The 11,896-nt window shown below is 42.4% G+C and overlaps 1 long non-coding RNA gene across 1 annotated transcript; it reads right to left on the bottom strand.

Moving 5' to 3' along the window:
• Positions 1–8,605: 8,605 nt before the first annotated feature.
• Positions 8,606–11,284, bottom strand: LOC132226245 (uncharacterized). Its single transcript, XR_009451027.1, has 3 exons — positions 11,131–11,284; positions 9,988–10,068; positions 8,606–8,900 (listed from the first exon to the last, which is right to left on the bottom strand). It is a non-coding gene; the product is annotated as an uncharacterized LOC132226245 (long non-coding RNA).
• Between the last annotated feature and the right edge of the window lie 612 nt (positions 11,285–11,896).

The raw sequence follows: 11,896 nt of genomic DNA, 5'->3' as shown, positions 1-11,896 counted from the left end.
GGGTGAGGGGCTGAGGGCCATTTCAGGCTGGCCACAGTCCCTTCAGGGTGGTGGGGGGGTCCTGCTGGGATGCATGGCCAGTCTGGTTGAGGGGCTTATGGCTGTTTGCAGGCCACGGCCCCCAGCCACCCAAGCTCCCAGTAGAGCTCCCAGTAGCTGGAAGCAGGTATCTAGGATTTATTTATCTTCTTTAATTGAAACTTTGTTGCCGTGAGCAGAGGCCACAACCGACCAGGGCAGGCGGGAAGCTTGGCTTCCTCCATTGCCGGGGCAACCAAGTCTCCTGCTTGCTCCAGCTCCGTGGCTACCAGCCACCATCTTGGTTGGGTTAATTTGCATGTAATCGCTCTGATTGGCTGATGGGCATTGCTTGCGGTATAGCAGAGGTTCAGTCAATTTGCATGTTTTTCCTTTATTACATTAGAATAGTGACCCAGTGCATGAAATTCGTGCATACTGAAAAGGAATTAATTAGAGGAAATATTTTAATATTGTTATTTGCCCTTTCTCTATAGTAAAACTGTGAGAGATAAAAGGAAATGAGTACATTCTATATGAAAATACATAATTTTATTAATAAATAATAACAACAAAGTCATGATATAAAAACAATATTGATGCAAATAGTGATTGATAAAGTGATTAAACTTATTCTAATAACTCCCTGTATACCACATTAAGAGTGAAAACACTTTCAGAGTGCTTGACTAATTTCCCCTGGGATAAAGTATTTACAACTTTAACTTTAACATCCCACGCTCTTCGAACTTCAGAGTAAACAACATATAACTGCCCATGTGCGAAAATGGGTTCAGGTAGGAATATTCCTAGTTTGTCTAGAGTAGCGGTGGGCAAACTACGGCCTGCGGGCCGGATCTGGCCCATTTGAAATGAATAAAACTAAAAAAAAAAAAAAAGGCCATACCCTTTTATGTTATGATGTTTACTTTGAATTTGTATTAGTTCACACGAACACTCCATCCATGCTTTTGTTCCGGCACTCCGGTCCAGTTTAAGAACCCATTGTGGCCCTCGAGTCAAAAAGTTTGCCCACCCCTGGACTAGAGTTTGTCCTTGTGATTTATTAATAGTCATTGCAAATGCTGGCATCATGGGAAACTGTCGTTGAATTAATTTAAATGGTAGGCCAGTGTCAGATGGGGACAAATCAATTCTTGGAATCAGAACAACCTCTCCCTCTGCAGATCCTGTTAATACTTCAGCTTCAATAATGTTAGGTCGTAATCTTTTGATAATAAATCTGGTACCATTACAAAGACCCCATTTACTATTACGATTTCTCAATAGCATGATGATTGCACGCACTTTCTATTTTAATTTAAGACACGGCATTCCTGAAGGAGTAATACTATTAAGAAATTCAATGCGAAAATTTTCCTTTTCAGTATCATCTGTTCAGTTAACAGAATCATCACTCAAATATGTGTGAAATTCTCCATCAAGTATATCCAAAATTTCTTCATTTAAGTTTTGAACATGCTCATTTTTTGGACAAAGAATTGCATGTTTAGATATATTTTTAATAGTATCTATAGATATACTATTTCCAAAGGTGGCTTCAATAATAGATCCGTTACAAATCATTTCATGGGGGATTTCAATAATATCCATTCCTAAATGAAAACTGCTATCAAGTTTGCCATCTCCAAGTTTTACTAACCATTCACTATAAGCAGAATCCTCTGACCTCATATTTGTTTTAAGAGACCACTTTCTAAAACACCCCAATCATCACAGTACTTGAGTGTACTATGGCCGATCACATAGCATGTGGTACAGTACTGAGGCATTGTTGAAAATCCCCTTTGAGAAGGAGAATTTCCCAACCAAATGCAACATTCAAATTCATAATTTCTCTTAGTAATCTGTCTATGGTGATTATAGCATGACTAGATGCCATGGTACATTCATCAATAAGAAGAAGTTGGGCCTTTTTAATGGTTTTAGCAGCTTCATTCTTTATATCAAGTCTAGAAATTGAAGTTTCATTTCATGGAATGGGTAATTTATATGTGGAATGAAAGGTTCTTCCACCAAGAAGTAAATTTGCAGAAATTCCTGTAGATGCTGTGGGCAAAACAGTACCACCACAACCTCTAATAGAATGTGTTAAAACTTTTTACAGATATGTTTTTCCACTACCACCTGGACCATCCAAGAAAAAGCATTTGGGGTGTACAGTGTGCTCTTTGATGGCTGAAGTTATAGTCTGAAAGGCTGCCAACTGTTCATCATTCAGAAAATTTATCAAAACCTCTGCCTGTTGTTGCTCATACAATTCATCACATGTATTTGCATTCATTAATAAAAGATAGTCCGGAAGTTTGAAATGTGAACATTTCATTCCATGCAATGTGAATACCTCCTGAATTTCGTTAAGGGCATGCATTTCACAGTTCACACAGGCACCTTCTCTTCAGTGTACTTTCCAACAGAAATCTTCAATAAAATGAGATTTATTCTCAACTTATAATTTGTCTGAGCTGAAGGACATCCAAACACACATATGCATGCAAAAAGTTGCCGTAGTTGTTTGGGCATATTAAGGATGATTGCATCGTCAGTCGTATCTTTCCAGATACTGTCGTCAAGTAATAATCCTTGGTGTTTAGCAGCTTCATGAAATGTATCATAAGTTAAACCTCCTACAGTTCGCAGATCCTCAAAACTTATCGCAACTTTTACATGCAGAAGCAAAAGTCTAAGGTAATATCGTTCTGGTTCTCTAAAGCTCACAGTGAACAGTCTACCTGATACTTTATTCCCACCCTTTCGGTGTTTTGTCCACAAAGAATTATTAAACACATAATGCTGTGGAATCTCCCAAAATAATAATTACGTGCTTCAGAGTCTTCTCTATTCAATAAGAACCAAGCCATCAAAGTCGACTTATGCCTTTTAGCCCTATCCAAAACTTCAGCAAAATCATCGGCATGAAAATACAAATTCTGATCATTTGGCAAATGAATAGCTAATCTTGTGATTGCATGAGATTGGACATGCATTTGCATTCCAAAAAGTCTACAAACAGCCTCAGGAGTGCTCACGTACCTGGAATCAATGAAATCCTGTACTTCGTCATGATTGATAATATTTTTTTTCAGAAATTTGGATATTTGCACAAGCATGCCCTTTATAGATGTATTTAAATAGATATTTGAGACTTCTCATTGATGCACACACTTCAACATTTATATGACAGTTATATTAGAGGCACGAATACGGGTTATAAGGGACAATCCAAGTATTATCGACAATTTTATTTCCAATAGAAATGGTACTACCAGATCTTGGTTTGTATTTGGGATATCCATCAATATTTCCAATGGTCGCATTTTGAAATTCTTTTGGATATCCCTTTGAACATTTTCCATTTTCCATACATGAACTATTTGGATTTTGTATTCCACATGGTCCATGTACCATATTTGATTTTACAATTTGAAAAAGTCAAGGACACTGTCCTCATCTGGAATTTCTGCCTTAACTATACGGTCAATGTCATCTTCTGAATGTAATTTGGACTCACTATCTAATATCAATAATAGGTGAGCGTGAGGCAGTCCGCATTTCTGAAATTCAATGACATGAATCTTAGCTATTACTTTGCCAAATAAATGGAATTTACATATATCATTTAAAAGAGTGCTCAGCTTAATATGAAAAACTCTGGCTACCAGGTCAGGTCCGTTTTCAACTTTTTGCCAGCGTTGTAAATTGTTTGTGATATCTGCCCATTTGGGGTTGCATGTCATGGTTATAAATAAATTGGGCTTGCCATACTTCGTTACAATTGCCATAGCATCCTGATATCGCTGCTGCATATTTCTGGGACTACACTGAAGAGATGATGGAAGTATTATCATTTTACCAATCGGCACATTGTCATTTTCAGATCTAGATTTGAGTAATCCACCAAACCACTATATTTTTCAGCTCTCAACTTAGATTGGTTTGCTTTGATGAAATTTATCTGACTGGCCTCCATTTTTGAATACAAATCCACAATAAACTGTTAATTTTCCTGCATTTAAAATAGGATTGAACGTGTCCCTCACAGAGAGATGAAATCATAATACTGCATTTGTCTGACCCGTGTCCTTACATTTTGCCTAGTATTATTGTCGATTACACTGTTGTCTCTAAGTCTTAATGCAATATCTGTTCCCCAGCCTTTTTCACCATGAAGAAAAAGAATAGAATATGTCATTGCATCTAATGTAGGAAACAGGATACTGATTTGTTTCATTTTAGTGGCACTTGGATTATTGGGATCTGGTTTACAATGAATGAGCAAGTCCCTTTCAAAAGGAGGTTCTCCATCTTTGTTTCTGAATAAGACAGCAACCTCGGTTACACGAGGAGAATTCTATCTACCTGGGTCACTGTTACGATCATATTTAATTGCCATTGTTACTGCTGTGGGAGCAATACCTTTTGCTGCTGCTTCAGATTGGGCTTCCTATTCTACCTCAGGTAGCATCTTGTACGATTTTGTTAATTCATTTATTTCATGCATGAGGTTGTTGATGTTGATCATGAGTCTTTCTAAGCAGCCCTGATTTTCTGGCATTGCTAATCTTTTACTTGTAGCTTCGGCTGTATCCAAAATATAGAGTTGAGCAAACTTCCGAGAAACACCATCCAAAGGATGTAAAGTTCCAGTACGGTGATAAACTTGTCCAGGTATTCTAAAATAGTATGGCCCATACCCTGATAGCGATGCAATATTTGCACCCATGGAAGCAAATGCAAAAGAACTATTTATGGATCGAATATTTCTCATGAAATTTTTACGGTCAGAATCCTCATTTGTCATTCATCTTTTTAAATATGCCGGGTAATCTGGAAAATGTATATCATTTGGACAGACTTTCCCTTTGCTACAACATCGAGTAAATTTCCCATTGGATGGTTTTTCAACAGAGAAATTTAGGGATAGGCAAAATTCACATCGAACAGTCATTCCACCACACCTGTGTTCGAGAATTGTATCCTCATGTACAATATTTTTGCTGAGAAGGGAGTTCCTACCAGTACTGGTAGTACTTGTTGATGACTGTTCTCTAGACTGTCATCGCTCCCGCCTTCTTTCAACCTCAAAGGCACGTGAGTCTTTAGACATTTTCTGTCGATGACATCGGTGTTTTTCAGCTTCACAGTGAGGTTTTTCCAGTAGCTGGTCTTCAGATATATTCTGTAGCAGGCGCCGCCTTCTTTCAAGATCAGATGCACGTTGCTCTTCAGACATTTTCTATCGATAACGCAGGCATCCTTCGGCTGCAGAACTACCTTGTATCAACAGTTCTTCTTTGGACATAGTCCCACCTCTCTACTGTCATGGTCTGAGACGCAGGTGAATGAGAGTCCTGGCTGTCAGGCAGCTGACAGCTGTGTGACCAACGGCTGATTCTGGCTAATTCTGTGAGGGTGGGACTTCCTCCTCCCTGCTGTCAGTTTCCACAGCTGTGATGAGGAAGCTGGATGACAGAGGGAACCACGCCCCCCAAGACACCAGTGTACTTGCTCTACTGGACCCTGTGGGCGGAGTCTCGCCCATCCCCAATCTGGGGCCCGGGCCCCGCAGGTGGTGTCTGGCGCTACCCGCCCTGACTCCCCGGGTGGTGTCGGGTGCTGCCCACCCAAGCTACCCTTTCCCCAGTTTGGGACCCGGACCACGTGGGTGGCTTCTGGAGCTTCCCACCCACCTCCCCAGGTCCCGATCTGGGGCCCGGACCACAGTGGTGGTGTCTGGCCCTGCCTCCCCTGCGTCCTCACTCAGGGGCCCAGACTCCACGGGCGGCATCTGGAGCTGCCCGTCCATCTCCCCCGTCCACAATCTGGGGCCCGAACCCCAAGGGTGGCTTCTGGCGCTGACTGACCCGCCTCCTCGGGTCCTCGATCTGGGGCATGGACCACACGGGCAGTGCCTTTCACTGCCCGGCCTGTCTCTCTGGGTCCCGTTCTGGGGCCAAGACCGACTGGCAGCGTCTGACGCTTCCCGCCACACCTGGGTATGCTATCTTTGTTGGGTTAATTTGCATAGTCACTATGTTTGGCTGGTGGGTGTAGCAAAGGTATGGTCAATTAGCATCTTTCCCTTTATTAGTGTAGATAGATGACTTAGTATTTGCACATAACCTATGCACATCCTCCCATATACTTTAAATCATGTGTAGATTACTTATGATAATATAATGTGAATGTTATATAAATAATTACTATACTATATTGTTTAGGGAATAATAATAAGAAAAAAGTCTCTACATGTTCAGCAACTGTCATAGGTCTAACTACATAGTACATGTCAGCAACAGGGTAGCTTTTTCCCCCCAATATTTTTGATCTGGAGTTGGTTGAACCCATCGGTGCAGGACCCACAGACAAGGGCCAACTGTAGTTTTGGACAATGTGAAAATCTGCATCATATTGAGAGACTACTGGATGATGTGTGTGGAATTAGCATAAGCATATTAAAAACTAAACAAGCTTTTAAAAGGCAATTATTAACTCTAGAACAATAACATTATTCCATGAAAAAACAATCATAGTATAATGACTTAGCAGAGACTAAAAACAGCTAATTACATCAGGAGTGGCAGAGAAAAGGGATGGTAAGAAAGCTATATCTTATCCATCACAAGAGGAAGGTACCAATCACTAAAATCCACAAATCAGGAAACAAGAGCACATAGGTTATAATTTCAAAATGTGGTATGAGAAAAGTACATTTCTTAAGAAACAGACAAAAGAATTAAAAGCACCAGCCCATGGCGCCAAATTTGATAAATTTGACTTTTTTTAAAAAAATGTTTTCATTTATTTCAGAGAGAGGAATGGAGAGGGGGAGAGAGAAACATTGATGAGAAAGAAACATTGATCAGCTATCTTCTGCATGCCCCTACTGGGGTTCAACCCACAAACCAGGCATGTGCCCTGACCAGGAATCAAACCAGTAACTTCCTGGTACATGGGACAATGCTCAACCAACTGAGCCCAACCTGGCAGGGCAATAAATTTCTATGTTGCTCCCTGAAGGAGAACCACTGCCATTCAAATTCTCCTTAGCCTGTAACCTAATTTTCCTTAGAACCCAGGGTTGTGTTTAACAATTTAATAGAGGGAAGTGAGCATTACTCAGAAAGGTAAACTGAGAAAACTACTTTGCCCAACTCCAAACCATGAAAATCTCTGCAGAGGCAAATAAACCTCTGACTAGTTGTAATCAGGGTCTCCCAAGAGCCCTCTTGGGGCAACTGTTCATACTTACAGTGCCAGTTGGACTCTCAAATATCCCAATCTTGCCATCTTCCAACACCTGGTACAGCACTGTCATGAAGTCTATCTGGATGGAATAGGGTGTGAAGAGAAAAGGGGAATGGGTGTCACCGATCTCCTGGTTTTTATCAGCCATGATCCTAAGGGGAGAAAAATATCTGGTAGTTCTCTGATGAACCAGGAAGAACGGGCTTGAAATCTAGAACAGTTAAGAGCAGTCTCAATACTGATTACGGATTTTCTCCTTAGGCTCTACATTATTTGGCAAGCAGAGATCATGTTCTCTATCATGTGCATATCCCCATGAAGCCACACCAAATCATGCAATCCACCCAGCGACATTTATCACAAAGGGCTCTAGAAGAATGCAGAATACGAAAGCCCTTATACAGAAACTCCCTGCATTTCACCTGAGGTACTTTTGCTGCCTGGATAGCCTTCTAATGCCTCTTCAAGAGGCTTGGAGATTTCCTCTCAAAGACCTGTGCCCTGGGAACAAAGATGTTGCCTGTATTCACTTCTGCAGCAGTCTTCCCTCACTTCTGCACAGGGCGGTATTTGCATGACAGATGCTGCTTTATCCTGATGGGAGACCTGTAAATAGAATCATGACACACAGGCAGAGAATTACAAGTACAATTACAGTTTTTCTGACATGGCACAGGTTAATGTACATAACTTTATTTTACAGATACCGTTAGTATGCTGCTTAGTTTATCCTACCTTCCATTTCCGTACAAACCAGAGCTGCCTCCAAAAAATGTTTTGGCCTCAAGAATCAGAGCCTTCTGTCTGGCTCCTGCCCTTTTAAAACAGATCACAAGTCAGCCTACAGATATCTAAGGCATCCAGCCTGATCTTATCAGCTCTGCACTTTCTGTCCCTCCCCAGGTAATGAGGAGTCCTCAGCGACAGCTCAGCTCCTCAGGAAGTCTCTCCCTTTAGTGGGCCCCCCTACAGTGCTCAAACACCCTCCCTCCAAATACGTGTGCATGCACACACGCAGGCCGCTCTACGGAAAGTCACTCTTTGATGTCATTACCCTGCATTTAATTTCTTCATAGTTCTTAGCACTCAACTCAATTCATTTAGTCCTCCCCACTACAGTATAAGATTCATAAAAGAAAGAACTTTGTCTGTCTTGTTCTTCCCTGCCCCTGGCACTCAGCATGCCAGGTGCTGTGACAAGTAGCAGGGATTCAATAAAAATTTGATGAATATACAGCAAGCTTGACATGGGGGCTGTAGGTGGAGGTTTCTATTATAGAAACCTCTTCAGAGGTGTCAGTGAAGGATGTCCCATAACTTAAATATCTAGTGCAAGGCCAGTTCTTTAGTCGTTTCAAACTGTCTTCATATAACCTCACAACAACCATGTGGTCAGTATTATTACTAGCTCTATTTCACAGATGAAGAAACTGACAGAAAGATTAAGTGACTTGACCACTTGGTGTAGCTCAGTGGTTAGGTATTGATCTATGACACTAGGAGTCACGATTCAAATCACGGTCAGGGCACATGTCTGGGTTGCAGGTTCCATCCACAGTAGGAGGTGTGCAGAAGGCAGCGATCAATGATTTTCTCTCCCTTTCCCTTCCTCTCTGAAATCAATAAAAAATTTGTTTTTAAAACAAAAGGTTAAGTGACATGCCGATAGTCACATAGCAATTGCCTGAATCCAAGATTTGAACGCACATCTGCCAGACCTTCAAGCTCCTAAGCTTTGTATTTCCTCATTCTTCTCTCACCAGGGTAAGGTGAAAATAGACTTGTTTACCAAACTTTAGAATAACAACAGGAAACAATACAGAAAAAAAGTAATGATTGCCCTAGCTGGTTTTCTCAGTGGATAGAGCGCCAGCATGTGGACCAAAGGGTCCCAGGTTTGATTCCAATCAAGGGCACATACCTCAGTTGCAGGCTCTTCCTGGGCCCAGACCCTGGTTGGGGCATGTGCAGGAGGCAACCCATTGATATGTTTCTCTGACATCGATATTTCTCTATCTTTCCCTCTCTCTTCCACTTTCTCTAAAAATCAATGGAAAAATATCCTTGGGTGAGGATTAAAGGAAAAAAAAGTAATTATTATTTCACTCCCCGTGGATGGTAATTATGGATCTCATTATTCCAGAAACAGCACAAGCTAAGTCAGAAGTTAAAGAAGGGTTTAGATAAATCCACAAATAGTACATACACTATGTGTGCTTTAAGAATGCTTGGTGTAGCTTTTTCTGACCTCTTCAGATTGGCTGCCTGAAGGACAACCATGACCTTCCACACAAGTTCTCCCTAGAATTCCCCACCAGTGCTAAGGCACAAACCTCATGCTCATTAAATGAGGTAATAAGAGGTTATGTGAAAGTGTAAGTTTTGAAAGTGTCATTTTCTTCAGTCTTCAATTATCACTTGTTCTTTACTTGGGGATAAACTATCGCTACAGACTGAACTGTGTCCCACCCTCCCTCAAATTCATGTGTTAAAGCCCTAACCCCCAACATGAGACTCTATTTTATTTGGAGGAGGGCTTTTAGGAGGCAATTAACATAAAATGAAAAGGGTAATTAAGATTAAATTAAGGTATAATAGTGGGCCTTAATCCTTATTAAGATTGGTGGCCTTCTAGGAGTAAGAGAGAGCTCTCTCCTTACCAGCCATGTGAGGACAAGTATTAGGAAGAAAGGAACCGACCTTCTGCAAGACAGGAAAAGGGTCTTGGACAGGGAACAGAATAGGCTGGGACCTTAATCTTCGACTTCCCAATGTCTAGAACTGTAAGGAACAAGAAAAAAAAAAGAAAAGAACTCTGGCCCTGGCCACTGTGCTAAGTGGTTAGAGCATCAGCTTGCAGATCCAAGGATCCTGGTCAAGGGTACCTGGGGTGCAAGTTCCGCAGCCCTGATAGGGGCTGGAGGCAACCCATCTGTTTCTCTCCCACAATGTTTCTCTCTCTCCCCCTCCTACTTCCTTTCCACTCTCTCTAGAAATCAATGGGGAAAATATCCTCGGGTGAGAATTAAAATAGAACAAAAACAAACAAACAAAATACTCTGTTGTTTAAGCCACTCAATGTATGGCATTTTGTTATGGCAGCCAGAGAAGACAGAAACAATTTAAAAGCACAATCCCCATTTTAAGTCCCTACAATGCTTTAACTTCACACACCTGGGAGACAACACAGCCCCAAAAGAAAACGTTTTCTGCACCTACAGTTAATCCAGGCACAGCACCAGCGGGGCTGCAATGCTCCCACAGCAGGGGACACGGCCCGGCCTCCCACCTCCAGCCTCAGAGCTCTCACATCCTGTAGGAAAAACCTGCTGCTTGGTGTTTTATCCACTTTTCATAGCACATCCTCCAACAACCTGGTCAATTCCATTCAACCGAACCCTCTTGACTGGACCCCACTCCACTTTGCTTTTCTGAAGGGCAGAGCCATTTACAGCATGGGCTCTGAGGTCAGGCTTCTAAATTTGGGACCCCAGCTGTATTCTTGCCTAAGTTAATAGCCCTAACCCTCAGTTTCCCCGCGTGTAAAGGAGAGACAGATAAAACTGCATATCCATAAGGTTGCAGTGACCACTAAATAAGTAACTTATAAAAAGCGGTTAGCACGGATGGGTTACTGAAGTCCCTGGTGCGTGTTAGTTATTATTACTCCAAAGCACCACTCCAGTTCAACTGCAGATCCCGCCCTCACTCACCTCCCATTCGCCCTTGCACAGGTTTCTCGCCTATCAATCACACGTTAGCTCCGCCCCTCCATGTCGCCAAGGTTTTTCCCGCTCCCAATGCCCCCCGCCCCTCCGCAAACAGCCACTGGTTAGCACTTACACCGGAGGACGTCCTTTCTCATGTAGGTTCTCCTCGTCCTGAGCTTTGTTACCACGCGACACAGTGACCACTCTCTTCTCGGGCAAGACAGCTTCGCTTCAGGCCAGGCGGCTGAGGTATGAGAGATAAGGTCGTGGAGCTTAAAAGCGCGGCTCCGCTCGATTCCCAGAGGAGCCTGCAGCGCTGCCACGCCCCGCGCCACTGCGCGTGCTCACTTGGAGACTTGGGCGTGGTCTCTTTTTGCACCACTGCGCTTGCGTGGCTGGCTCCAGCAGGGACTGTTTCCTTGAGGTAGGAAGGCTGCAGGTGGTGGACCCTGGGCCAGCCTTTCTGACCACACATGGCCTTTGGGGTTCATGCCAACCTGCGACCTCCCTTGCAGTCCTGCCTGGTGCAGGATGCTTGATCCTCCGCCTATTGGCGCAGATGTTCTAATCTCCACAGATGATTGGCTGGAAGAAATGGGCTCATATTTACCAAACACTGCAGGCAAAAAGGCTAGCAGAAAATTGAGAAACCAGTATTCTGATCCTCGCTCTTGCCAGGCCTTAATATGTGAACGTGTTATTTTTACCTCTGAATGGACAGTACTCGCCTCAACTGGGTTGTACAGGAACTTGGACGTCTTTTTTTTCCAATTTCAATTGTCATGCAATATGATATTAGTTTCAGGAGTACAACAATACTGACTGGACATTTATGTGACTTACCTAGTGATCACACAATTAAATCTAGTACCCTTCTGACACCATACTTACCTATTAAA

This window comes from Myotis daubentonii, chromosome 2 (assembly GCF_963259705.1).
Source record: "Myotis daubentonii chromosome 2, mMyoDau2.1, whole genome shotgun sequence".
Taxonomy (NCBI): Eukaryota; Metazoa; Chordata; class Mammalia; order Chiroptera; family Vespertilionidae; genus Myotis; species Myotis daubentonii.
This window is presented reverse-complemented; position numbering and strand designations above follow the sequence as displayed.